Source organism: Dermacentor variabilis, chromosome 9 (assembly GCF_050947875.1).
Source record: "Dermacentor variabilis isolate Ectoservices chromosome 9, ASM5094787v1, whole genome shotgun sequence".
Lineage (NCBI taxonomy): Eukaryota > Metazoa > Arthropoda > Arachnida > Ixodida > Ixodidae > Dermacentor > Dermacentor variabilis.
The window spans coordinates 54606390-54633914 of NC_134576.1; the positions used below are offsets into that span (position 1 = coordinate 54606390).

General features: G+C 49.4%; 1 protein-coding gene across 1 annotated transcript in view; it reads left to right on the plus strand.

The window, feature by feature from the left end:
• The window catches only part of LOC142558009 (regucalcin-like), an 84734-nt gene that overhangs the window by 19008 nt on the left and 38201 nt on the right, over positions 1–27525 (plus strand). Inside the window, exon 2 of the mRNA XM_075670177.1 lies at positions 4855–4930. The gene's annotated coding sequence lies outside the window, so the exon portion shown is untranslated. The remainder of the gene's footprint in view (positions 1–4854; positions 4931–27525) is intronic.

The window sequence follows — 27525 nt, forward strand, 5'->3', positions numbered from 1 at the left end:
GCAAAGGCGGAAAGAAACACCAAGAGAAAGCGCTGGCATCGGACATCGACCAGTCACAGCCGCATCAGTCACAGCAGCAGGTTACTGGCCCGGAGGGGTAAGCCGTCGGTGACGGGTGTCGCCACCTATTCTTGACCAATAACTAAGGGCTGAATCTGTGACGTAGAGGGTACGGGCCGCCTGCAGCCTCGTAGCCGATGGCGACCTCTTTCTCAATAACTGTGTCAGCGGTTGTAGATGCATTTAAGTCTGTTTCTTTTATCCGGTGTTTGTGTGGCATCGGTTGTTCAAAATAGAAGTACTAGAATTTCAATGAAGTTGCCAGAGCATTAGTAAATGTCTAGGTGTGTGGATACACGCTATTAAAATATGTACATCTATTGACATAAATTATAAACGTACCCTACTTAATGACGAAAAGCGGGAAATTGCAACAGTGTGGTTCCGTGAGCCTTAGCTTGTACGCGATTGATGTGAACTGTAAGACGTAGGAACTTGAGCATTTTTCACAATTATGGTGTGGAGTAAAAACATGAGTCTTTGCGAGAACGTATGACAAATGTGTCCATTGCCCAGCGCACTCTTCTGATGTGTTCATGATGACCGTTGAAATCTATGAAGGTGAACTAGTTTATCCTGGTATGCACGACTGGTGTTAACAGCCATATCGGACATACCAGAAAAGTCCTTTTATGCTATTTTTTCCACGAAGTTGAGAACCGCTTTCCTACCTCGAATATACGCGTTGACGTTTCCTGGTGCCGGAAAGCCTGGTAGTATGCGGTCTAACCGACACAACCAGGAAACGGCTTCGGCAGCAACGAGGATGGAGTGGCTCAAGGGCAACAGAACCGCACTACGACCTGCACACGCGTCTGCGAAACGAAACAAGTCAGCTCATTGTAGCAAATCGGTTCAACGCGCCGGCGCTATGCGTGCTGCATGCATGGCCAGGGTGAAGAACATCAACGACATGCCCAGGGCGCGCAGTGAAGAGATGGCGGGACAGACGAAGTCTCTGTCGCTGACTATGAACGTAACGCCAGAGCTATTCTGTCTTTAATGTGCCATCTCATACAGCTGTTACAGCCCGGCTTCGGTTACTCTGCCCCCTTCGTGCCATAACTAATTGAAGCGCCACCGCTCAGCAGGAGAGGAGCTAACTTCCCTTCTCGATTGCTACCTCCTCTGGCTACTTATATGAATTTTTATATGAACCCAGGGTCCGCGGACTGAAAACCTTATCCTGCGATGCATCGACTTCTGGTACGACCTCAGGATTTCATGCCCTCTACGACTCCTGAAGGTCGGCCTCCACACTCTTAGGATTCCGAATATCGACTCCATTGACCCCAGTGAAAGCGCACAGCAGCGCCGCCCTTTCTGGGTGGCGTCCAGGAAACATCAACTTAAAGCACTACTTAATACACTTTCTGCGATAGCAACTACACGGAAACCCCAGGCACATTCTGCCATCACCGACGTCGTCGTCGTGATGTGCCGTATAAAGACCAGGAGCGATAACGTTGCCACGCGCCGCATGCTGTATGTGCGAGTCAAAGTGGACGGGGGTGAGCTGACGATGGCGGCTGAATCTCGCGCGCGAGGAAGGGAAGCGGGCAGGAAGCGCACCGTCTTCCGTCGTGCGCAAGGCACCGGGGGGGGGGGAGGGGACAGGGGAGGGAGGAGGGGGCGTTTTACTCTGGCGGCTGGTGCGTATGACGCGACCGCGCGGGCCCTATCTTGAAAGCGATCCGCGATGGAGACAGAGTTTACGGCGTTATCGCCGCTTAATATGGTTCGCTTTGAAGCGAGAGGCTGCATGAATCAATTCGTTCGCTTCTGCTGCCGCGATTTCTCACTCCACCGTCTTGACAGTAATTTTCCACGGTCATCGAGTGGTGTGTGTTCATGTTTGCGTGTGCGCGCGTTACCCGTTGTTGGTTAATTCATTTAGTAAGCGAATATTTACTAGGTGGTTATACGGCTGATAAAACTCGTATCCTTACTTCGTATAGATGTATAGTAATTTTCTATAGCAATCGATGCTTCGCCTTTCGGGCGAAATTCCAACTTTCGACTACGCCGGTGGCCCAACCATCTAAGGTATACAAGCTACGTGTGCATGGTAGCCTGGTGCCACCAAAATTCTGACCAATCTCTTCGGCAACGCAAGAATAATGGAATGGAAATACTTTTCGAATCTTCAAATGCTCAGACCATCGTGGCGCTGTGGGCCACTTCCCGCGCACCGGGCCAATCAACGTGAGAGGTATCAAGGTAGTTGGATGATCGTAGCTTTCATTGTTTGCCGCGATCGCCGAGATGGTCTAAGGTCATTCCAAATCACATCGGTGTGGAACAGCACCAATGGCCACGGCCACACTGGAGCTTAAGCACTGTTCTCGCGTTCTAGCGCAATTGTGACTGGTGAAACGACATTGCCTCCAGCCAAAAGGCGATGACGTCGCGACGTCAAAGAGAGCCTTGACAGTTATTGAACTGTCTGTGACTGGAAAAGCCGTGAAAAAATTTATCGACAACGATTGTCAATGTAAGCGAATACCCGAGCGCTGCTAGAAAGCTATTCGCTTCATCAAAATAATGCTACGCTCGTAAGCTTCTACTTCCTGCCGCAAGGATACTGAGACCGCACTTTTATCGCAGCGTAAATCCGTAGAGAACAGAGCTGTTAATCAGTGGTGGTAGCATATACATACAAACCGATTCATGTGCATTGTCTTCAGCGGTGCGAATGCAGTAGTGGAAGGCGACTGCCATCTTCATCTGACGGAGCGTTCTCCCACAGTTTCCTCGTGGGGAAGGGTGGCAGGAGGATATGAGGGCCGTCCTGCCCGAACGCTCCACCGTGGGTGTTCAGACGCCACGGAACCCTGATGTGACCGCACGTGCGTTTCAGAGAACTCGGCGACGAACCCGCACGCGGCACGGTTCACGGCGCGCTCGGCCTGATCGAAAGTGCGTGTCCTTTGCCATGGGCGGTGTCAATCTATGGAGGTTTAAAAAAAATAAAATTCTGGCAGTTTCGCCCGAAGCACTGACGGCGATGGCAAAGTTTGGTGTTGCGCTCCAACTCCTCGGACAGTGTTCCAACTATACGCGAGTCCGACTATCGCGGACGCCACACACGCGGGCGCACCATAATTTTTGGCGTCCTTAAATGATTTAACACCACCCCCATTTTTACCTGTAATCTCACTGCACAGGGGCCACTACGCTGCAGGTAAAGAACCGCGCCACAGTACTTTGATGTTTGAGCACTGACGTTGTGTTGCACTTGCAGTATTTAATAGTCTCCGAAGATTTAGGATAAAAGTCAACTGCTTTCATAGTTATATGTTCAATGAAATATCTTTGTCGGCTGCATGCTCGAAAATTCTGCGGAATAATTTAGTCAAGAACGTAAAACCTTATTCGACCCACTTTGGCGGTTGAATGGTATAGCATGTACCTTTACTATACGTCGTGCTTAAACATATGGCATGTATATACCTAAGCACATGTGGAACTCCACAGCAGCGCCGATGGTGAAAATTGGCCCGGAGTGGCCATGTGAATTCCGTCGCAATAAAATTCTGGAGTCGCCGCCCCCGTACATTTTTACCCTCATAGATGAAACGAGCTCTTGCCTCTTCTCCACCCTTGAAAGGATGCCGCACTAGGTGCTGTCCGAACACCGACAAGTTGCTCTCGCTCTTCTAGGTAATTTGAAAATAGAAGGTAGTTATTTCTGTGTGAAATATTACCAACGGCTGAGTAATGACGTCGTGATCTGAAATGCAATTCGTCAACACCAGTGACACAAAGAGACCCATCGAGCAATATCTACACGGCAGAAATGGCCGTATTAAAGCGGTGGAAAGTGAGACGGTAACTCTTCCTGTTCACCGCCACATGCTAACGGTAACAGATATCTTCAGTAAGATGGCGGCGGCCTACTTCGCATTTATGCATCCTCTGCACTTCCCAACTTGTTCCTAAACCTCTATGGCTCCGAACTAAGAAGGATATAAAATATCAGTTTTTCTTTTCGATTGAACACAGTAGCAAGACAGCATGTCCTTGCAATGGTTCCAACCACGATAATGGGGAAAAGAGGCAGACAAAGCTTTTTGCTGCGAAATGTGGGCCACAGGAAGACTACGCTCGTGGCGCTCCTTATGGCCGACGCATCGACGATGGCCGTTGACATCGGTCGCGAATGCCGCTCGCCGCCTCGCCAGCTGCATTCCTCGCGAGGTATCTGCTTCTACTCGTAAGCATTTCGCCTCCCCAATGCCCAGCAACTCTCAGTCTGTATTACAGACGCTGTCTGTCAGCGCCTCCAGTGTTGCCTTCTGCTGCAAGAAGGTGTAGTACGATAGTGCCTCCTGGCTGCGTCTGCAAATGTGTACCAACGCGAAAGCCGTGTCGGCTAAATTAATTTGTACAAAAGCTTTTCCTACCGCAAGGAAGTTTTCAGTGCATTTTCGTTAGACACTGTGTCGCACTTACGTATATGCGTCACTGAATATCAGCGTATACGATAAGAAAACGCTCTTTGTTGCGTGATGGACCTTCACGCTCATTGGCGATCGACCCGCCATGGTTGCTCAGTGGCTATGGTGTTGGGCTGCTGAGCACGAGGTCGCGGGATCGAATCCCGGCCACGGCGGTCGCATTTCGATGGGGCCGAAAACACCCCTGTACTTAGCTTTAGGTGCACGTTAAAGAACCCCAGGAGGTCGAAATTCCGGAGTCCCTCACTACAGCGTGCCTCATAATCAGAAAGTGGTTTTGGCACGTAAAACCCCATAAATAAATTTTTAATTGGCGATCTCTCTCCTGCCGCAGCGTGACACAAGCAGCTTCGGGCACGACCCTGCCGACGTCGCTGTCTTCGGACAAGACGCTGTCGCCTCAGCCGCCGGTGAGTTGCAACGGTGGCGCATTCCTTGCGGTTTGACAGTTGGGGTCACACAGTCTACTTTCCCCGCCTGAAACGATAGGTTTCAGCCTGCTCTCTCTCTAAAAAAAAAAGGAAAGCCAAAAGTCATCTTTGACTATTATCTATATCATCCGAAGCATTTCTGAAAGGTATAGAAGATGCAAATGTCTGGGCAAGGCTTTTTTTTTCAGTTCCTTTTTGCTATTTTATTTTCTTTGACGCTTCTTCAGCCGTATCAATGCTACCGCCCGTTATAGATAGTCGTGGCCTGCGCATACTGAAGTGCGAGATGTACTCGCAAGAGAATACAGATTGACCCTCTCCTGAACGCGTGGTCACGATGACACCGCCACGTCGCGTGGGTAGTGTTCTTGGCGTTTAGTGTGGCGCCCAACACTCCCCCGCGTAACCGGGGAACCACCAATTTCGCCACGGTCCGAGAGGTCAACGCGGAAACCTACCCACGACCATCGTGGGGAGTCTCGGCTCTTTCGAGGAGTACAGTTTCGTCGCGTGCACCCGCCTAAAACGCCCGAGGGAGTCTTTCAAGTACGTCCGCCCCTCTCGGCATCCAGCGCACGTGTGAGCTCTGAATCCTTAGGCGCCGTATATTGGGGCGCGCATCCCATGAGGTCGCTCACGCTGCGGGATCGGCCCACGTTTTTTTTCGGAGACGAGATCACCGTCTGCTTGAGCGCGACCCTGCTCTTACCGCTCGGCTCTGGCTAGGCGAACAAAACATTCGAATTTAAGACAGTTTTCATGCTGTGGGAATATTCTTTGTCCCGTAGCAATAATCGTCGTGTACCTATAGCGTGGATATGCTTTCTTTAACGCTGCCCGCCCGTGATACTTCAAGGCTACGAACAGCATGCGTGCTATCGGGCAGGTTTAGAATATTGTTTGTCGCCTTACGTGTAAGTTTAACGCAAGCACCTTTGCAATACCTTACGGTGCGCGTCGCTTCAAGACTTTTAGTTCAGCGTACGGTAACGCAAACGTAAGGGTGACGTTGGAAGACAGGGCGCCGTCCGGTGGCTTATGCCGCAGGTATTCAAGTCAAGGCAATCCATTAACAACCAGCTTGGCGTTGGCGTTGCTATGCGGGCGCGTCTCGTTAGGCCTAAGGACGCCGGAATCGCCGAATGATCTCAGAAATTGGACGTGCTATGCGCTCATAGCTAAGGTTTCAGTTGGCTTTAGAGGAAGCGAAAGCTCATTTCAATAGTTTGTGGCGATCAACGAGAATGAGGGAGTAGCCACCACGAGAATTCACACCCGCGGTGGTTACTCAGAGGCTATGGTGTTGGGCTGCTGAGCACGAGGTCGCGGGATCGAATCCCGGCCACGGCGGTCGCATTTCGATGGGGGCGAAATGCGAAAACACCGGTGTACTTAGATTTAGGTGCACGTTAACGAACCCCAGGTGGTCGAAATTTCCGGAATCCTCCACTACGGCATGCCTCATAATCAGAAAGCGGTTTTGGCACGTAAAACCCCATAACTTAATTTTTGTAACCACTAGAATTCACGCTAAAACGGGAACCATGGGTGCCGCCATGTTCTACAGCGCTATTTCTTAGCGCGCGTGAACATTACGAAAGTTAAGCTCTCCAAATAAGGTACGTTATCTTAGCGCACGTAAGCAGCACAAACCCAACAACGTTCGGAGTATGCGCAGGGAGGACAACGCTATTTCTTTACCTGCGCAATGCTTTTACGCTGGGTTGCAAACGCAATTCTAAAATTGTCCGTCAAAGTGAAGTGTCATTCTTAACAAGAAAGTAGCGAGCACTGAGTTTCTAACAAAGTAAACGGAAGCAAAACGAATGACGATTATTGGTGTGGCAAAAATACGTGTCCCAAAGGACGTAAACATTTTAAAGTGTTCACCTTCAAAGCATTTACGGAGTCGAAAAACTCCATTTGCTGAATGCCTGTTGTCCACTGAGTCTGAATCTGCGGAGTACCTGTTGTCCTGTATGTTTGAACTGTTTCGTGCCGAACCGGTAACGATTATTACGTTTCGTTTACGTTTCTGTCCGGGTTTAAGCACGTTTCACGAATACTTGTTCGGGTTCAGTTTCAGTTCCGGCTGGAATTCTGGTTCGGGTACCCCCTTCGGTTCCGGCTTTGTTCTATACCTGGCTTCAGACACTGATTTCGTGCAAATGGTGACGTGAATTCAGGCATAGATGTATTTCTTTATTTAGATAACTGGTAGACATAGCTATGAAACTCTACGATTAACCATTTAAGGGTGTTAAGTAATTTTTAATTGCCAAGGCGGAATTTTTCAGTGTGCAAATTAACTTACTGGTAACTTAAAGGAAGACCACATGAAAAGTTTCTCAGTAATATGAATTTTACCAGGAAAAGAAATTTTTACACATTAACAAAACTGGCGTCACTTAACAAAGGTAAGCGGATGCTCCCAACATGATGTGCAAACGATTACGGTAATCATGTAAAGGAACATCATGCAAATAATTTCTGTCAGAAAGGCGAAGTTAACTGAGAAGAAGCTTTTTTACACAGCGGCGAAGCTGGGTGTTACTGCACACAAGAGAATCTTCGCTCCCGACTTCACTATTCAACAAATTATTGCGCCACCAGACGTTATTTAAAAAACTGGAGGACGCTTAAGCTTCGCCTTCAAGAGTGGAACGCGACAGCGTTCCCGTCGACCCGACAAGGGATGTAAGACAATGGGCTACGGCGCAGCGACTACGCGCCCCGCATCGGACGCGGTGAGCGTCGAGCAACCCAGCGTTCGGCGCGACAACGAAATGTGCGCCTGAGCAAGCGACGCACGCCTGAGCCTTAGAAACAGCTCGTTTCTAAGGCAACACCGCGTTCACTAGAGGCGCTTTTCTACCGCTTTGAAGCATCGAACTCGTGGCTCAGTGGTAACGTCTCCGTCTCACACTCCGGAGACCCTGGTTCGATTCCCACCCAGCCCATCTTGGAAGTTGCTTTCTATTTATGAAGTGCCTGCCGTAATTTATCGCTCACGGCCAACGCCGCGGACGCCGACGCCGACACCGACGACACCAGCTTTTCTGCGACACGAGCTCCTTAACGCTATCCCGTTAAAACGAGCGCAAAAAAAAGCGTGCCATCTGGATAAAGCTCGGTTGAAGTAGCTGCCTTTGCTTTACACATGTTCTTTCTACGACAGTGGTGTATAGAGCTTTTGTGAGCAGGTGTGACAACATGCTCATAATTTACGAAAGCTCTTGCGCTGTTAAACAGCTGTAAGCATACGGCTTGTCTTCGTGCGCCTTCGCTGTGTGTGTTCTTTCGCTGCGCACATTTTCATCGACGAATCGTCCCACGAAGAAAAAAAGAAACGCTCGGCAAGTTTCGAACTGGTCCCAACAACGTTTCCTAGACATGTGACTCAAAAGGACGCTTGATTGCCCGTCGTATGAGACGCCTCGTGCTAAGACGCGTCTCCTGCTTAAGATAGACACACAAGGGCACGAGCTTTCGGCCTAGGTTTGTGGTGGTTGCGTTCTCTCGCATGGTGACGGCCGGCAGGAGCCTCCAGCGGCGGTCGGGGTGCCTAAGGCGGCCGCGCGCGCAGGCGAGGAGCAAAGGTTAATCGTCTCGGAGCCCCGCGACAGTCCTCAGCCGACCGCCACCACGAACACCGGACTGCTGGAGTACTGGCCCCTGCCCGCGACCATCGTGGTACTCGTGGTGGTGATCCTGCTGCAGTTGCTGATCGCCGCTCCTCTTCGGCGGCAGAGGGCGCCTCGAGCACCCCGCGCGGCTGGCGTCTGCGAGTCCCAACAGTGCCGTCGCTACGCGCAACTGTTCGCCGGCGCCGCGAACCTGAGCGAGCCTGCGTGCGACAACTTCTACGCGTACGTCTGCAGCAGGTACGCACGTTGGCGACGACAATGAGAAGGAACACACAATTTGTCACAACTTTCGCTTTATTTCCTTAAGTGGAGGCATTGCAGAAGGGATGGGAGTAACACACGCACACACACAAAAGCCGTTTATGGGAATGACCACATTTGCTTGCACGATCTGGTAGCGCACGAACTAGTAGCCACGCTAGAAGTACACGCCGGTTTGCTAGAACTTGCGTGTACTAGAATAATTCGAACCACTCTGCACTTAAATTTCTCGCCACTTGACGGCCCCGCAGCTCGGCGACACTGCGCGCGCTACCACCAAAGACAGTGTCGAACACGGCCACGTGATGCGAAGCTCGGTTCCTTGAGCGCCTTCTGAGTGTATAAGTGGAAAGTGAGGCTTTCTTACAGGGTGTGAAAGCTGGCTTTACTTGGCACCGAGTCAATTCGACTTTCCAACTTCTATATTTTTTTTAAGCTGAAGCCATATACATCTATCCCCAATGCACTTGCCGTGACTGTGGTCAAAAGATCAACCAATCATAGCACTGGGTTTCTGGTAGCACCACCAGATGTCGCTCGGCTCCGCGCTTCCGCGGCAACAGAGGCGCCAGCTGCGCGGGAGAAAGAAATAAAACATGCAGGATGCTCGCCTTCGCGCATAGTTTTCGCCGCAAGCGCTTCCCGGTAAAGATTACGGTTGCATAAGCTGCAGTTGCTGGGAACCGACAATTGTAGCATACGAAGCAGGGAATGGTCGTAGCTACACTTACATACGTAAAAGAAGAACGCGCCTAGTAACTGATTTCATTTGGGTTGTGATACCGCTATGGAAAGGCCAAGCATAGTTAGGACTTCCGAAGTACAGCGGGAACACGATGAGCGGCGGAAGGAACAGCAACGTCAATATGCACAGAGGTGTCGTGCTCAGGCTCGGCAGGACCCACTTCAAGGCTACGTCACACTGGTCTATCGGATCCGGTGATACCACAGCTTCGCTGGCCGACCATATTCACAGCGTGAATTGGGCCCTATTTGTTTTGCAGTTTTCACGTTTCTGTTGGAAATACCTGGGATTTTCTTGTGACTGTGTAAATGTTTTCGTGGGTTGATCTTGAAGTACGCAATGTTCATTCTTACATGTGTCACACGAAGAAGCAGTTCAACCTTTTCATTTTGCATACCAGAATAGGTGGGCATGCCTACACAAAAATTTCGCATTGCTCAGCAGGCTGTTAACAAAAAAACTCTTTAAGCTTTGATTTTAACACTCATGTTTTCAATGCAGAAATGAAGCCTGAAAACGAGGAAGCCCTACTCATGGTATTAGCAGAAATCGTAATAGTACTACTACTTTCGAGACATCTCTCTCCAATATGTATCATCTGCACGCAAAATCGTTGTGCCAGGTAATATCTTTAAGCGCTCCTTTGAATTGGTTCAAGAATTCTTTAGAAATATTTTGGGAATATATTTCAAAACGGTTTAGGGCCTTCCCATTTCTAATGATAGGGAATTCAGTGGTATCGACAGATGATGCTGGATCTCTTAGGCTGCAAATACTGTTCTGCTTATTCCTGTGCATCTCAGTTTTCCTAATAACATTGATACTATTGCTAGTTTGCAACTTAAGCCCGATTATTATGTGTATCCGAATGCGGTGCATGATATAACTCAGAAATGCAAAAACGTCCGTGTCGCGTGCATTGGTATGCACGCTAAAGATCCCCTGGTGGCCAAAATTAGACCGTAGCCCCCTACTACGCCGTGCCTCATAAGCGAATCGTGCTTTTGGCACGCAGAAGCCCAGAATTCAATTCAATGTCATTCAGATATTGTACAATACACAGACTGCTTAAATGCAGAGCGGTACGTTGAGAACTATATATCGTGTCGATGTTGTACGGCTGCCGTCACTAGTTAGACTTGCTAAAGTTCACCACGCAGTCGTTGGTACTGCTTTTATCTTGCAAATGAGAGTTATTCGAGGAAAAGTAACATACACCGGTTTATTTATTTATGTCATAAAAAGCACAACACACAAAATACAGGGAGACTTAAGCCGCGTCATTTTGCGTCCTCTGCTTCTGTACGACAAAGGTGGGACGCATCTCACTCGAAGAAGGGCGACAGCAGCGTCCTCGCCGACTCCTGGCGGCGGCTGGCCAGGAGAGCAGCATCGCGGCTCGGCGATGTCCCGGGCACCGCGGGCAAGCCGGAGCCGGTGCAGAGGGCCTCGCGCTTCATATACGTAAGAACCACGGTGCATCACTCAGACCGTGCTACTGTGGCTCTGTCTAAACTGGCAAAAATGAGGGAGAAAGCGATACATGCAAGAATGCCGAGAAGGGCTCCTCGAGAATTCTTCGTTACGCCTTAAGCAGCGTGTCTAATGACGATCGATGTCGTTTAGTAGGCTTCTGAGGTGACACGCAACCTAAGAATTCAGGAGCTCATCCGGCAAAATTGTGCATTTGTGCCCCGTGTTAGCAGCGTCAGAGACCACGAGACACGATACACAAAGTACGTAGGAGAGCATCCTGACAAACGCGCGTCATGCACACCTGATATCCGTCCTTCGTCGCTTTGAGAAATCGTCGCAACTAGCGCGTGCACGTAGAGTACGGCGCTGGGATTTGTTGAGCAGCGAGAACAAATATGCCGCGCCACGCTTGCAGAGCACGTATTCATAGGCAAAAAAGATTGACAACAGAACCAGGTGTCATCATCCACAGGCTTTATCTCTTCACTCACACCCCCTGGACCCTTTCGCGCCTCCCCTCTAACATTGCCACTTTGCGGAAACTGAGAAAGCACTCTGAAGGGGAGGATGATCATTATTTATCTGCTGTAGAAATAACTTGGTACCTCGCCCTCGAAGCGACAAAGCGCGCTCACTTTCTTGGAGGAAAGAGGCATGACGTCACCACACTGCTTCACTAAGGCTGAAACACGCATCGTCGCAGTACGCAGGAAACAACCAGGAAAGTCGCCAGACGGGCACATATTCTCTTCAAGTGAGAAATACTCTGGCTGCAGAAATGAAGTTACCTCTTGGTGCTACACTCTCTCAATGAAAAGAAAGTCGTGTCTTATGCGTACATACATACATACATACATGCATACATACATACGTGAGTTGCATTTATCAGTCCTGCAATGATTAGCTTACGTCAAAGCATTCATACTGCTTATACTCTTCAGGTGACAGTTTTTCACGGTCTAAAAATGTTACAAATTGTTTGGCGTAAGGCACATCCTAATTATCTATTGGAACTCTCTCGAACATTGTCGCTCAAATATATAACGAGGAGAAAATTTTCTAATGAGACTGCATGCTCGGCGTGATTAGGGTTTCAAATTTTGGAACTCACGCGACGCCCAGCGATTACGTTGCAATCTACGATGAGCCATGTATAAATAGCCGAGGCATCTGACCCGTTGATCAGATTTCGACGACGGGCGTCTGTACTCTCAAACTATTAACGCGACAGCGTTAAGGAGCTCGTGTCGCAGAAAAGCCGGTGTCGTCGGCGTCGGTGGCGTTGGCCGTGAGGGATAAATCCCGGCAGGCACTTCATGAATAAAAGACAACTTGCAAGATGGGCTGGGTGGGAATCGAACCAGGGTCTCCGGAGTGTGAGACGGACACGCCACCACTCAGCCACGAGTTCGATGCTTCAAAGCGGTACAAAAGCGCCTCTAGGAAATGCGGTCTTGCCTTAGAAACGAGCCGTCGAAAGTTATACTACGGCGTATATCAGTAATTATGAACATGTAACTTACAGAAGTCGCAGTTACACGAGTAGCGAAGTGCGTTTCCGCTACATTTCTTCTGCGCTTTCCGCACACACAGAGCCATCTTGCGGCAAGCACAGAAGACCCCCTCCTCTCAATGTACGGCGCTGCCCCGACAGGTGGTGCGCCACGCGCGCATTGGGGCTGTGCGGGGACCGGTGCGAGGCGCGTCGCGGCCCGGACTCCCTCTCCCCTGACGACGCTTCGCCTTGCTCCTTCATGGGTTGCAGAATCAAGCGTCCTTCCTTTCTTTAGATCACTTATCTCTCTGCCCGTGCCGATCACGACGTTTGGCTGGCGTGCATCGTTTCCCCCTCCGAGACACCGAGTTCTTTGGTTCGTTCCGCTTGCTCAGGCGCACGTTTCGTTGCCGCGCTGAACGCTGCGTTGCTCGACGCTCACCGCGTCCGATGCGGGGCGCCTCGTAAGGGATCGCTGCACCGTAGCCCATTGTCTTACACCCTTTGGCGGGTCGACGGAAACGCTATCGCGTTTCACTTTTGAAGGCGAGGTTTAAGCGTCCTCCAATTTTTGTTGTGCTTCAAGATTCACGTGTTTCATAGCGCAGCTCTCAAGCCCTCACCACACGTACGCTTGCCAACGCGTGCCCACGCATGCGCAGACCGTGCGGCGCGGCTCCTACGCGTCGAAACCCAGCGCGATCTCGGTGAATTAACAGCTGCTGTCTGTTATCGCGCGCTTGGAGTGCATCTCGTCAGCTCACGTGGCTACGCAGCTTCGGCGCACGACATTCAACTGTCGATGAAGCGGATTTAGTTCATGCAAGAAAGTGCTTAATCTTTGCTTTGTGTGCTGACATAATAGCTATAACGATATAAGAATTACGTTTACAGATATCGAACCATTTTGAAACACTGTCAATAACAAAGTACGAAGTGGCGTCTTCCAAAGCGTCTGTAAGTTACCCCAGCGAACGCGTGCTGTCGCGCGCATAGAAGCGCGTATTTGTAAATGCAAACCAACATTCCTCGCGAGGCGCGGCAGGCGCGTAGACGCGAGCTTGCGCGCGTCCGCTATCGTGCGTGTGGTCTGTGCTTTAGGCGCCCCTTCCTGCGTTGAGCGTCGGCGTGCTCCGGCGTCGTAGCTCGTAACCCATCGAACGAGCACAGCGAAAGATGAAAGTGAACGTGGAGCGCAGCGGGAGATGAGAGAGGGTGACGATGAAAGTGGAGGAAGCGGCTACAGTGAAATCATGAGGCGGAAAGCGGAGGAGGAACGGAGGAGAAACGGCCTGCGCATGCGCTGAGCAGCCGGCGGCCACGCCATATAGAAAGGATTCCACAAGAGCGGGCACTCCCGTAGAGCCCAGCGGCAGAATTGACCGCAGCGCACCGAGCAATAACTGAACCACACTTCCGGTTACGGTGTTGGCGCGCACGTATTGAACGCTAGCTGAAACGCGTTACGCCAGCTAGCTGCGCTGATCGTAGCGGCATTTTTGTTCCTTCTACCGCTCACCACCGCGCGGTCTTGGTGCGGAATCATTTCATTAAGTAAAACTTTGCAGACGATCTTTACAAGCCTCCATCGAATGTGCACCGTGTAACTTCATAGAGAAGATGCAAGACGCCTTGTGTAACGAGGACATATTTATTTTACTCTATATAAATGCTCGTACCGGGTTTTTTGTGCATTCATACAACGTTGTGCCACGAGGTAAGCAGCTATAGTTCGCGTACGAAGCTCCACCGGACGACGTCAGCTGAAGAAAAATTACATTACAAGCATGTTTCATTTTGGTATTAACATATTATAGGAATAGTGCGTACAGAGGAGAAACGTGTGAAAGTGGTGAATGGGTGGCATTACAAACAAGAGCAATGCGCTTTTACATACATGGCGTAGGAAATACCCGACTCATCACAGACAATACCGCACATATCACGAGAACATCCGATTTCTAAGCATTCCGCCATTCCCGGGCCTCATTTCCTGCCCTTTACGAGCACAAATAAACGGGCGACTGCGCGTTTCCGAAAGAACTTGGGTTCAACAGACGCGATAGTACGCTACCTATGCACAGAGGTGGCCACAACACAGGCTCTCAAACAGACCATGCTGAACGCTCGCAGAATTCCTTCTACTCGCACTCAAGACAAATGTTTGGGTGCAATGCCTGTTTTCAGTCGCTCAGAAGACAGGATTTTCGAGTTACAAGTTCCTTGTGTTTGAGCTCATCGGCGTTATCTTTTGCGCGTCCTGCCGGCGCAAGCAACACAATCCCGTGTTATCACTCTTGACAATGGCGCGTCGTGTTTTCGACAAGCGTGAGTGCCGAAAGAAGGTGTATGTTGTTGCAAGGCCACAAAATGCGTTGCGAACTTGTCTCACTAAGATTCAATACGCGCCAAAATGAATGCGGCACCACGGCCGAGCTGCTTTTCGCTAACTTCGTCACAACACAAGGCACGCCGAGCCATGCCTAAAAACTACCGAAATTAGCGAGAATATTGTGCGATTCACAGAAAGCATCGCAGCCGTCTCCCAGTTGGAGTCATTAACTCAAATTAACTGCCGCAGCACGGCTGAGCTTTTTTTCGGTAACTGCGTCATAAGTCATATGTTCCGTGCGGTAAGCCTAAATTTCTCGAAATGCGTCGCAGACTGTCAAACAAAATTTCTCGCCTTGCCGTAGTCGAATTGTGCAGTGGTGCCGTGTCGAAGTGCAGAAGGAAGGCAAGAATACGCCGGGAGCCCCCCCAAAAAACGAGGCTAAATAAGAAAAAAGGAAAGAAAGGCAGACGGGTCGCCGAACAGGTCAACGCTCACATGCGCAGCCGGCCTCGCTCGCGTCGACGGCGTGTCTGACGCATGACGCATGCACCTGGCGCGTCATTCGCCTGTCGCTAGGTAACGTAGGGAAAGTAAGTCGCAAAATATAGCTTAATTTATGCGCACATATAGTTAGTTTTGCCGGGAAAGAATAAAAAATAAAATAAAACGGTGTCTGGTAAATTCCTTTAAAAAAATTTTTTTCCCCGACGCTCGCGGCAGCCAACGGCCGAGATTAACACTGGCGTGACGTATTTCCTGTTTTCAGTTTTCGCCGAGTGTTCCCTCTTGTTGAAATTCGTTCCCTGCGGCGACGGCATCTGCAGCCTGGTGGGCGATCTGGTCTGCGCTTCCGAGGGGAGGTGGGGAGGGCTACGTTCGTCCGGGGCGTCAGCTACTGAGGCCAATGTGCGGTACCGGCGTGTGTGAAGGGGATCACAGCTCCTGCAAGGGGCGATGGCGAGCGGCTGTGACGCTCCCTTAGATGCTGTCTCCGTTAACACTGGGTCCACGTCTCATCCGCGACGAATGGCCGCCCTCGTCCTTGGTGGAACGAACACGTGAGAAGAAAAGCGTAGTGCCATGAAAGGTTGGCTTCGCGATGACGATGGCTACGATATAGCGCCACAGTAGCGCACGCCGTCTGGATGGAAACAAAGCGCTGCGTGAGCGGAGGTCTGTCTGCGGCGGCTTCTGTGAATCGCGCCCGTGCGTCACCCACGTGCTGTCTCGCGACCTCCTGATTAGCGAGGCAGTCGCGCCACATTTCGTTCAGTTTGCAATTAATAATATTTGGGGTTTTACGTGCCAAAACCACTTTCTGATTATGAGGCACGCCGTAGTGGAGGACTCCGGAAATTTTGACCACCTGGGGTTCTTTAACGTGCACCTAAATCTAAGCACACGGGTGTTTTCACATTTCGCCCCCATCGAAATGCGGCCGCCGTGGCCGGGATTCGATCCCGCGACCTCGTGCTCAGCAGCCTAACACCATAGCCACTGAGCAACCACGGCGGGTCAGTTTGCGATTCGCCGCACGAGATGGATTATCCGCGATAGCTACGCTACTCACAGTGTTCTCTCCCTAATATAAACCGTGTACCTATGTAAATAATTGTAATACAAAATATTGACACACGAAATGAACGCACGCATAGAGCTGCGCTCAAATATCGCTTAGGGAGTTTCGTAATCGCCCGTGAAATTTTTTTCTATGGGAGGGTGGGTGAGTGGAGGGGGGGGGGGCACAAGTTCGCCCACTAAATAATTAAATTCGCCTGCCGTGGTGGCATAGCGGCTATGGTGTTGCGCTGCTAAGCACGAGGTCGCGGGATCAGATCCCGGCGTGGCGGGCGCATTTCGACGGGGACTAAGTGCAAAAACTCCGCTGTCCCGTGCATTGGGGGCACGTTAAAAGATCCCCTGGTGACAAAAATTATTCCACAGTCCTCCACTACGGTGTACCTCTTTATGAAGTCTTTATTTTGGCGTGTAAAAGCCCAGAATTCAAAGATTTAAACCCGTGATTTTCAGTTCTTTTACTGTCTGGTTCCTCACCCTGCGCTAAACGTGCCAGTATTGTTGGCGTGTAGTAGGGTCTTGGCGTTAGCGAATCATAGACGGCGTAAGAATTCTGATGATTTGGTTGTGAACTTCTTGGACAGATACAATTTGAGCATTATATGAGGTGTTTTCTTTCTCGTTAACAGAATTTTTAAATCTAACCTGTCACATGTACTACAATTCTACTTATTCAGCTAGATTACTCTCAGACGCAGACATTGTTTGCACAAAGAAATGACTGTGAATGTTCCAATAATTAACGCATTTTTTCTTATTAAATATTAAGCTATTTACTGCACTCAGCACATCGCAATTTCCGAAGTGTAGTGGGTGAATTTCAATGTCATATCAATTCAGAACGAATTCTGAGGATGACACCAGTTTCGAGAAATGCGTTCCTGAATTTTGCGACGAAATCCATTGGTGTTCCAGTAACTTTTGAGCTTCACTGCATTAAATGTCGTTTTGTTAAATGTAAGTGTAACAACAGTGCATTTTTACGGCAAGTTTGATTGCGCATATCTCAAAATTGGTGGTAGTTTCAAAATTCATTCCAAGTGGATATATGTTGTAAGATCCCTGGCTTCACTTCTTGTATTGCTGCAGTTCGCTACAGTAATTATTTGAAAAGGTAATTAGTGAAGTTTCGTGAATTAGCCGATTCCGCATGTCAATTGGCAGTGTATATATCATGTACACCTCTTCGCGTGCTAAATGCCACAGCTAATTTTTAAAAACGTTTCTTAACGTTAAAGTAAATGACCTGGTAAATGTTTAAATGTAAATGTGTAATATTGTAGTGAACAAGAACAATGGTAAGTAAGTGTAAATAAATTAAAATGAAGACGAAGTTGTAAAGTATCACAATATTTTATCTTATCGCAGAATAGTATAAAATCGATCACAGCATAAGGGAAATGAATTGCCTACAAACACAAGGAAAAATGTCCTGTAATTTATCCAAGAGCACCCTACTGAATGAAAATAAAAACGGGCACAATGAACTATGTCGTATTCTATCCGTATTATGTACGTGTATTTAACCCTGTTTTAAATTTCAAACGATCCTACGATTTTCATTGAGTTGTAGTGTTCTTCACATTGATATGGAAATGAATTGTACATCTGAAGCTTACGCCTTTGGGCTGCAAGACTTGAGCGAAAAGAGCGCAATATAACCGGACGTGAGAAAAGGTCAGCACCCTTGTCTTTCCTTTTTTCAGGTGCTGTTATGTTGAGCATCTTTAGCTCGATTTATTTGCAGTTACTTTACGGTAGTTAGTTTGGACTGTCAAAAAAATAAAAGCCATTCAGCGCAATTCTAGTTGTAGTGTAGATCGTAAGGTTGTGATCAGCGTTCTTCACAAGATATTCCTCAAAAATCTATAATAAAATAGATTAGTTTTTTTAGGTAGTCATTTGTATTTGAGGAGTGCTGCAGTTGTTACGCCATTTTCGTATTTATGTCAGCAATGGAATCATCATGATAGAGCCCAGTTAAGGCCCAAGGAAATGTAGAACAAACTTGGCGAAAGAAAATGGGCAGAGAATATAGTTCCCATGGATTCTAAATTTCGTTCATGTGAAGAGACTGCAAGTTTAGTTTTGGGGGCACTCTTCGGTAACACGCTGGCATTACACCAATTAATTAGGCAAATTATTCCTATTGTACCAAAAACACAACTAGCCCCCGGACAGAGCCCTGAGGCGCTCCAATATTTGAGGTCTTGTGCAGGATGTAAACATTAGAAATGGAAGCAACGGGCGCCGTTTATTAGTAGCGAAAACACTGGAACACATATGACGATTTTCCTCGAGCATAGTGAAATAGATATTATAATGTGTGCTATCGGATTTCTTTGTTAGTTTAATAAAAGTTGCCATGCAAATGATTTTTTATTCATTTACTTTCTCTTGAATGATACGGAGGCTGCAACCGAATTTTCGCCGCCATCGTTACCGTGATGTTCAGGATATATATATATATATATATATATATATATATATATATATATATATATATATATATATATTGTTGCGGTTAACGTTAAACCGGCTTTATTTAAGGGACGAAATTGATGGTGAAGTCAAGATGGCGTCCCGAGGCTGCACCAACTAACCTCTTCTTTCTCTTCTCCTCGCCCGGCTCATGCCGTAGCAATCCCCGGTTGCCAGACGAAGCCCGCTGGGCAAGTCCAAATCACTCGGAAAGCGTAGGGTGAAACCGCTTAAGACGGGCAACATGTACTAACTGGGTCCGGCTAGACCGACGACCAGCGGACGTCAAGTGTGCCACCACGTACGTCAAGTCACTCAAGCGATCTACAGTGACGAATAGGCCCGTGTACCGGGGTAAAAACTTTTCACATAAGCCACGTTTACGTCCCGGAGTCCACAACCACACAAAGTCTCCTTTAGCGTACGAGACGGACTGGTGTCGGCTGTCATAGCGCTCTTTCGATCGGTGTTGCGATGCCACAGTACGAAGACGAGCGATACGCCGGGCTTCTTCGGCAAGACAAAGCGTCTTAGCAACAGAGTACTCGCTGTGAAAGTCAAATGGTAGTATAGTGTCAATGCAGTTTAGCGGTGAACGTGCGTAAAGGAGATAAAAAGGACTGTAATCGGTCGTCTCATGCTTTGCAGTATTATAAGCATAGGTGATGAAGGGGAGTACGTCATCCCAGTCCTTGTGATCGGAAGATACGTACATGGCCAGCATGTTCGTTAGAGTTCTGTTCGTACGTTCTACAAGCCCATTTGTCTGAGGGTGATAAAGCGTTGAATGACGGAACTGCGAACTGCAGAGACGAAGCATTTCTTCTACGGCGTCCGCAACGAACTGACGACCGCGATCGCTAATGATGACACGGGGGGGACCATGTTGAAGAATAATGAATCGAAGCAAAAACGGTGCAACGCACGCAGCTGTTGAAGATGGTACGGCCGCCGTTTCCGCGTAACGGGTCAGATGGTCGACACATACGATCACCCATGGGTTGTCGTTAGATGTTCGGGGAAATGGGCCCAGAAGATCGATACCCACTTGTTCAAATGGCAGGCGAGGCGGGGGCAGAGGTTGGAGAAGACCTGGCGGAGCGGTCGTAGGGCGCTTGTAGCGTTGATATTGTTCGCAACTGGCGACGTAGTTCTTGACTGTGTCCCGAATTCTGGGCCAGTAAAAACGCTCCTGTGTCCGGTTCAAAGTTCTGATGAATCCTAGATGGCCAGAGGTCACATCGTCGTGCATGGCTCTCAGTATGTCCGTTCGCAGACTCTGCGGCACCACCAGAAGGAAGCGTGCGCTTTTAGCCGAATAATTGGTCTTGTAAAGCAGGCCGTCACGGACACAAAATCGACCAGTGGCTCCAGGACGCGATGCGGCTACAAATAGAGGTTCCAAACTAATATCATTTTCCTGCTCTGCTTTGAAAGTAATTGAGTCTGGGAATGTAGAAGAAATGGGAGCGAAACAGTCATCAAAATTGTCTTCGTCACATTCCGTCGTCGTCAGAGGAAGGCGGGAGAGACAGCCCGCATCTGTGTGGCGACGCCCGGACTTCTATGAAATAACTAAGTCGTACTCCTGCAGTCGAAGAGCCCAACGTGCCAGTCTTCCACTCAGGTCACGGAGATTCACCAACCAGCATAACGCGTGGTGGTCAGTAACGATAGTGAACGGGCGTCCGTAGATATAAGGCCGAAATTTGCGGACAGCGAAAACAGCTGCCAAGCATTCTTGCTCGGTCACAGTGTAATTGCGTTCCGCCTTGGTCAAAGAGCGACTAGCATAAGCCACAACGTGTTCAGTTCCTTGATGACGTTGCACTAGTACAGCACCGATGCCGATGCCGATGCCACTGGCATCAGCGTGCACTTCCGTAGGTGCGGATGCATCGAAGTGACGCAATATGGGCCCTGGCGTGAGTAGAAATTTTAGCTGGCGGAACGCGTCGTCGCAAGCCGATGTCCAGTTGAAAGGGACGGCTTTTTGGAGAAGACATGTTAGGGGTACACCACGTCGGCGAATGTTGGGGCGAAGCGACGGAAATACGAGCACAGGCCCAAGAAGCTCCTTAACTCCCGCACTGACTTCGGTGCTTCGAAGGAGCTGACTGCCTCAATCTTCCGTGGATCTGGCCTCACGCCGTTTTTGTCGACCAGATGCTCAAGTACTAACGTCTCGGTTTCCCCGAAACGACATTTCTTGGAATTTAGGATCAAGCCGGCTTGTTTGACACAATCCAGAACGAGGCTGAGACGGCTGTTATGCTCACTCAATGTGCTGCCAAAAATAACCACGTCATCGAGGTAGCACAAACAAATTTCCCATTTAAGTCCTCGGAGGATAGTATCCATGAATCGTTCGAATGTTGCTGGCGCGTTACAAAGGCCGAACGGCATAACGTTAAATTCATAAAGACCGTCTGGTGTCACGAAGGCCGTTTTCTCCTTATCGTCTGGGTGCATGGGTATCTGCCAATACCCTGATCGCAAATCCAGTGATGAAAAGTAGGCAGCGGAATGTAGACAATCGATGACATCATCAATTCTAGGAAACAGATACACATCCTTTTTGGTGACCGCATTCAGTTTCCTGTAATCAACGCAAAACCGCCACGATCCATCCTTCTTCTTTCCTAAGATTACTGGTGCTGCCCACGGACTAGAGGACTCTTGAACAACACTTTTCCGCAGCATGTCTTTCACCTGTTCAGCAATGACTGTCCTCTCTGTTGAAGAAACGCGGTAAGGCTTTTGCCGAATGGGGTGCGCAGATCCGGTGTCAATTCTATGGTGAGCACGAGAACGCGGGAGCGAAGCCTGCTTGTCGCCTTGTGTGAAATCGAACACAGAAAGGTGTGCCCACAAAACTTGTGCGAGAGCGTGACGCTCATGTTAGGGTAGCGCTTTGTTGATCATCCGTAGGATCTGCTCTTCAGAAGTGCTTCGGTGGGGATCGCTAGTATGAGAATGCTCCTCCTCGCTTAGAACTGTAATGGAGCTGTAAGTAATCTCGTCGAATTCAGCGAGCTTCACATCGCGCGGGAGAACAGCAGGGACGCAAGAACAATTGAAAGCCCACAAATTTGAGGCGCCATTCACTACTCTCACGACAGAGCGTGGTACAAGTACATCTTTCTTTGAGCAGCTCGATGTAAGCGGCTGGGCTTGCGCGTCAAACGATGAAAGGTCGGCAGCGGCGAAATTGACCGGGATACGTGACAGCGACCAAGGCGGTAGCAGCAAATCGTTCGAAACAACACAATAGTTTTTCACTGGTAAGGATGTGTCCGCAAGGGTGGTGACAAGCGCGCCATTCAAAGTAATTTCGCCTGTGCCACAGTTAACGGATGCACCACAATCCTGAAGAAAGTCAATCCCGAGAATCACATCATGAGTACACCGCGGTAGTACGAGAAATTCTGTTTTAAGATCTTCTCCTCCGAATAAAACACTCGCAACACAAATACCAAGGGGGACTAGGCACTCTCCACTGACACCACGAAACGTCACACCATCATTTCATGGGAACATGACTTTCCGACCCAGCCTCTCTTTGAAAGTCACACTCATGGCGGAAACGGTAGCACCAATATCCACTAATGCTGTTGCAGGTATACTATCAATTAACACACGCACTTTGTTCTTCACCATCATAATAGGCAGAGGAGTATTTCGCAGAGACGCAGACTGTCCGGCGACCTTACCTCCATCGGCCGCGCCGGCTAGTTTCCCGACGGCGGTGGAGACGTAGCACGTCGTCGTGGTGACTGTGAGCGGCGTTGGCGACTGGTTGGGGCGTCAGGCTGCGGTCTGAAGCTGGCGAGCCACTCCTTCTACTATACTGACGGAAGGTATTCCGGGGTGGCGCGCCTGTGGTGTTTGCAGGGTCTGTCGGCCAAAGGTCGTCATAACTGTCACGTTCAAAATTAGGCCAAGTTGGTGGTGGGCCATAGGTTGTTGTCTGTCGGCGCCGGCTACAAGAACGAGCAATGTGTCCTGAGGCGCGGCAGCTGTAACAAACAGGCGATGTGCGACCGACGTTGTAAGCCTGGGGGTCAACTCTGGGACGCTGCGAATAATAAACACGATCTTCCGAATTCCGATTCGTGGTGGTAGCTCGACCAGTTCGTTGATCGTGCGTCATGTTGTTGGGAAAGGTACGTCGGTGCTTTCGCAGCTGATCGACTCGATAGTCTGCAACGCCTGGCATGGCAGACAATGCGGACACAGCAGATGCATGTTCTTGAGGTTGGTTGGAAGCGCAACCAAGCTGTTCGACATCCGCCCCTTTGGTGTGTCGTTCAAGTTCTTCACAGACAATTTGCCTTATAGTTGCCGCAAGGTCAAATTGAAAACCGTAGTTGTCGCTTTCGTCAACGCTTGCAACAGTTGTGACATTTGCTAACCTGCCGAACTTTGGCGTGATACGGCGCAGCTTCAAGGCCTCAAATGTGCGGCAATGCTTGATGACGTCGGCGACCGAGGCGAGACTCTCCTTTCCGATTAAATAATTATAAACATCCTCGGCTATGCCTTTGAGAAGGTGTCCAACCTTGTCCTCTTCGGTCATTCGAGGATTGACCGTTCTGCAAAGCTTCAGGAGTGCGTCTATGTACGTAGTACAGGTCTCACCTGGTACTTGAGCGCGCTGAAGCAATGTCTGCTCCGCCCGCTTCCTTCTCGTGGTGGAATCACCAAAGCACTTTGTGAAATGAGTAACGAAGCTGTCCCACGTTGTGCAGGTATCTTCATGGTTCTCGAACCACACTAGCGCAGTGTCTGTGAGGAACAGAACCACATTGTCGAGCTGAGCCGTGGAGTTCCAGCCGTTGTACTTGCTCACACGCTTGTAGTGGGTGAGCCATTCCTCCACGTCCTCACCGAATTTTCCTGAGAAAGGCCGGGGCTCCATCTGATGCATCCAGGCGCCGGTTGTTCGCACTGGAGCAGCCAGAGAAGGCTGTTGGTCGCCGCTGTGGGACATCGGGATCTCAAGCGGTGTTGGAGGCAGTCGAGCGAGGCGTCGGCTCCGGCGTGGCACTTGCTGCAGCAGCTCCGTCGTCTTGGTTGAAGTACCCCGCACCTCCAACCAAAACTGTTACGGTTAACGTTAAACCGGCTACATTTAAGAGACAAGATTGATGGTGAAGTCAAGATGGCGTCCCGAGGCTGCACCAGCTAACCTCTTCTTCCTCTTCTCCTCGCCCGGCTCATGCCGTAGCAATATATATATATATATATATATATATATATATATATATATATATATATATATATATATATATATATATATATATATATGTATAATAAACAATTAGGAAGTCGCAGTTTCGCCTACACGGCGAACCATCGATTGCGGTAGCAAATGCGTGCACAGCTATACAAAGTAAAACTGGCAATTTCATCAGCGGTACGAACGTGCAAACATTCACTTACTATCTAAATTAACAAGCACGATTGCAGCGAGCACAGGCAAACCTGAACACATCACATTCGATGACCGCGGACACACGCTGTCACAGCGCTGGCAAGGTAAATATGCCTGGTAGCGAAGCTTCCGTAGGAGCCCATACGTTCAAAACATGGCGGTCCATCGGCGGTTCATGGGGCTTAGCGCCATCTGCATGTGGTGGGAACACTTCCGGCGGAAGAAAAAATAATGTGACGCCATGTCCGTTAAAAGCAGAAGTGACGTAATTTTGTTGTCGAAGGCGCGAAATTTGTTTTGTTGTCCCGCATTTGGAGCTATATATTCAAATGCTCCGCCATTCGACTTGATGGGCGTTTCGAGATTTCAGCGTGGAAAGCGATGTAGGGAAAGGCCAGCCGTACGGTTGCTGTATTCTCATCCCTGCACAGAACATACTTTCTTTGGAGGCCGACGAGAGCTTTAGGTGTAGAGTGCTGATCCTATTGTCGGATGCCTTGCTCGTCAGCCAGCGCAGTCGCACGAAAACAACTACATAATCCGCCTCTTTCATGTTCCTGTGCTGCCCTCTGACGCACGCCGCTGGAAACGTTTTGGAAGGGTGTCGGAGATTTCGCCTGTTGATTTGTGTACCTGCGCCCATGTTGAGTGTGCGTCGGTTGTGCGGTTCGTAAATCGCGATTAATTATTATTGGTTTCTCCGGGGCAGCCTGTCGTTCACCCCTCGAGTATAGTAGGTGAACAAGCCCAAGTGCGCTGTTGTGGTAACAGCGCTGCCGATAAAGGCACGCTGAGTTCCGTCTGCCGACACGGCTGCCTTTAGTTCGTTGTAGCTGATGCCTGCGATTGCACATCGCTTTTTGTATTCCTTTTACCCATTCAATAAACATTTCGCATATTCAAGAAACCTTCGAGCGCAGCCTTACACGTGGATTTGCTAAAGCGGTGAATTTGTTTACATCTACAGCTTCATATCGCTGTTAGCTTCGGTTATTGTAGAAACGGCGCATCGCTGATGTGAAATAATCTCAAAACGTAGCAAAACATACAGACGAGTCAGTATGAGCGGCCGAGTACCTTAAACAACTGCAACTTTGATCAATACACATATATATTACGGGCTGTTACTACTGATTCTCGGTTTTGTTTAACTTCACCATACTTGCAGTTTGCGCGTGCTATGAAGTATTATTAGAGACAACTGTGCTCGGCATAAGCCCCCCCCCCCCCCCCCCCCCCCCACACACACACTTATATGCCGTGCAGTTCTCTTGTGAAAAGGCGGATGCCATCGCTGACACCGTTGGCAACTGAGCGAGTTTATGCTGCTGTATCGAATGCACTGTCTCTTCTTTCCTGTTTGACGCAGAGGTAAACAATGCTTCTTTAGAATTAAGAAATGTCAGCATAACAACACACACAGAGCCGCCATTTACGGGAATGCAACCGGCAGCGTTCGGGAACGGTGACCAAAGTACAATATGTTGGCACAGCGCTGTGTCGGCGCTTGCCGCTTACTGTGTACTGTGCGAAATGAAGAGTAGATATCAAATCGCAATAGGGCCGCAACCTAACTATAAGGGCGGTTTCTTTACGAAAGGAACTGCTTATTTTAAGTCCAGCTCCATCGGTAGCGCGTGCACGAATTAGACGGGGTCAGGCCTAACCCAAACTTCGCTAAACAGGATCAACATTGACTCAAACTTCACGCGCACGGCTTGAGAGGACTGAGGCTCGTGCATTTCAACTTCGAAGACATGTCGACCAATTTTGAGCGCGAATAATTATATGTACAAGTGAATGAGCTGCAGCTATCGCGTTGCCGGTTCGACGGCTGATCACGCAGGGTTCAATCAAGCGCTATCACGGTCGGCACGCTGATTTTGTCGGTGCTTTCGACACGAAAGCCCGTCGCGCTATATGACAACTCGCACCCATCGGTTGCGTCGTTGTCGGCCTATTACGATGAAATGGTCTCAGTGGCACAGTGCTGAATAGTCGGCCAATCGTCGACGTCAGCGTCTTGTCGGTCTCGTATCGACCCAATGTTACCACGCCTTAAAACAGTACATGAAGTCAGGCACGCGCTGCCACCACCTGCAACAGTGGGCCGACGCTGCAAGAAGACTGCGTCAGCAACGTGTTTTTGCAGTGTCACCCAAGTGTAACGCAGTGGGTTATCGATAAATTTGACAGCCGTCAATGCAAGGCGGCAACTACGTGGTCCACGGTGCAGTTCGGACCAAGCCCTGGGCCTTTTCTGTTTCAAAGTGGAGTTGCAGACTTACGCACGTTTTCGGCACCGCACCGACGTCGAGCTACCAGTAGAGTTTCAACGAGGTACATGGCACGAGCGTTTGCGACAGCGCGCCTCCAAGCGCTTTTTTTTTCCGGGGTACTTTCCCCCCGATATCTAGCCGCGCGGCCGCGCGCGCGCGTCCCTTCCAAAACGTGTTGCGACTAATCCGCTAGGGCAGGGCGCATGCGCCGTCGCGCCGTGAAAGAGGCGGATTACCTGACGGTCGTACCTCACTACTCTTGACTAAACAAATTAAGAAGCGATGAAGCTACCCGCGTCACCAACTTCAGACAAACTTCGACAAGCAAGAAAGCACAAACTGTGAGGGGGGCGTATTTCAACAGGTGAACTTTACGAGTGCGCTTTTCGGCCCATTTCAAGACGTGCATTGCATTGCGAGTGATAGTGGCGTCAACGCCCCCTGTAGCGATGGGCGCTGAAACGAAATGCGTTTATTAATAATAAAATCAAATAAACCTAATTTTCTTAACTCGCCACGAATATATAAAATTGACTAGCAATATTATTTTCGTTGAATGAATCTAACTGTGTCTCGTTTGAATTAAAAAACGCGTTTTTCTTTCCCAATGTTTGTTCCCTCCAAACATAGTCGCGCTTCAATCGCTGCTCCCATAACCCCCCATGCTGATGTCGGTGACAATCTGTACTGAACCGCTTTTCGCCCAAAGCTTTGCGACCTATTTGAATCGACCTTGGCGCTGGCGTGGCAGAAGCGCGGCAGCGAGCGGAGTGACCTTCGTGCCGTGTATCGGCTTCAACGCAAATTGAGCGGCGAGCACGCACAAAAGTATGAGCCGCC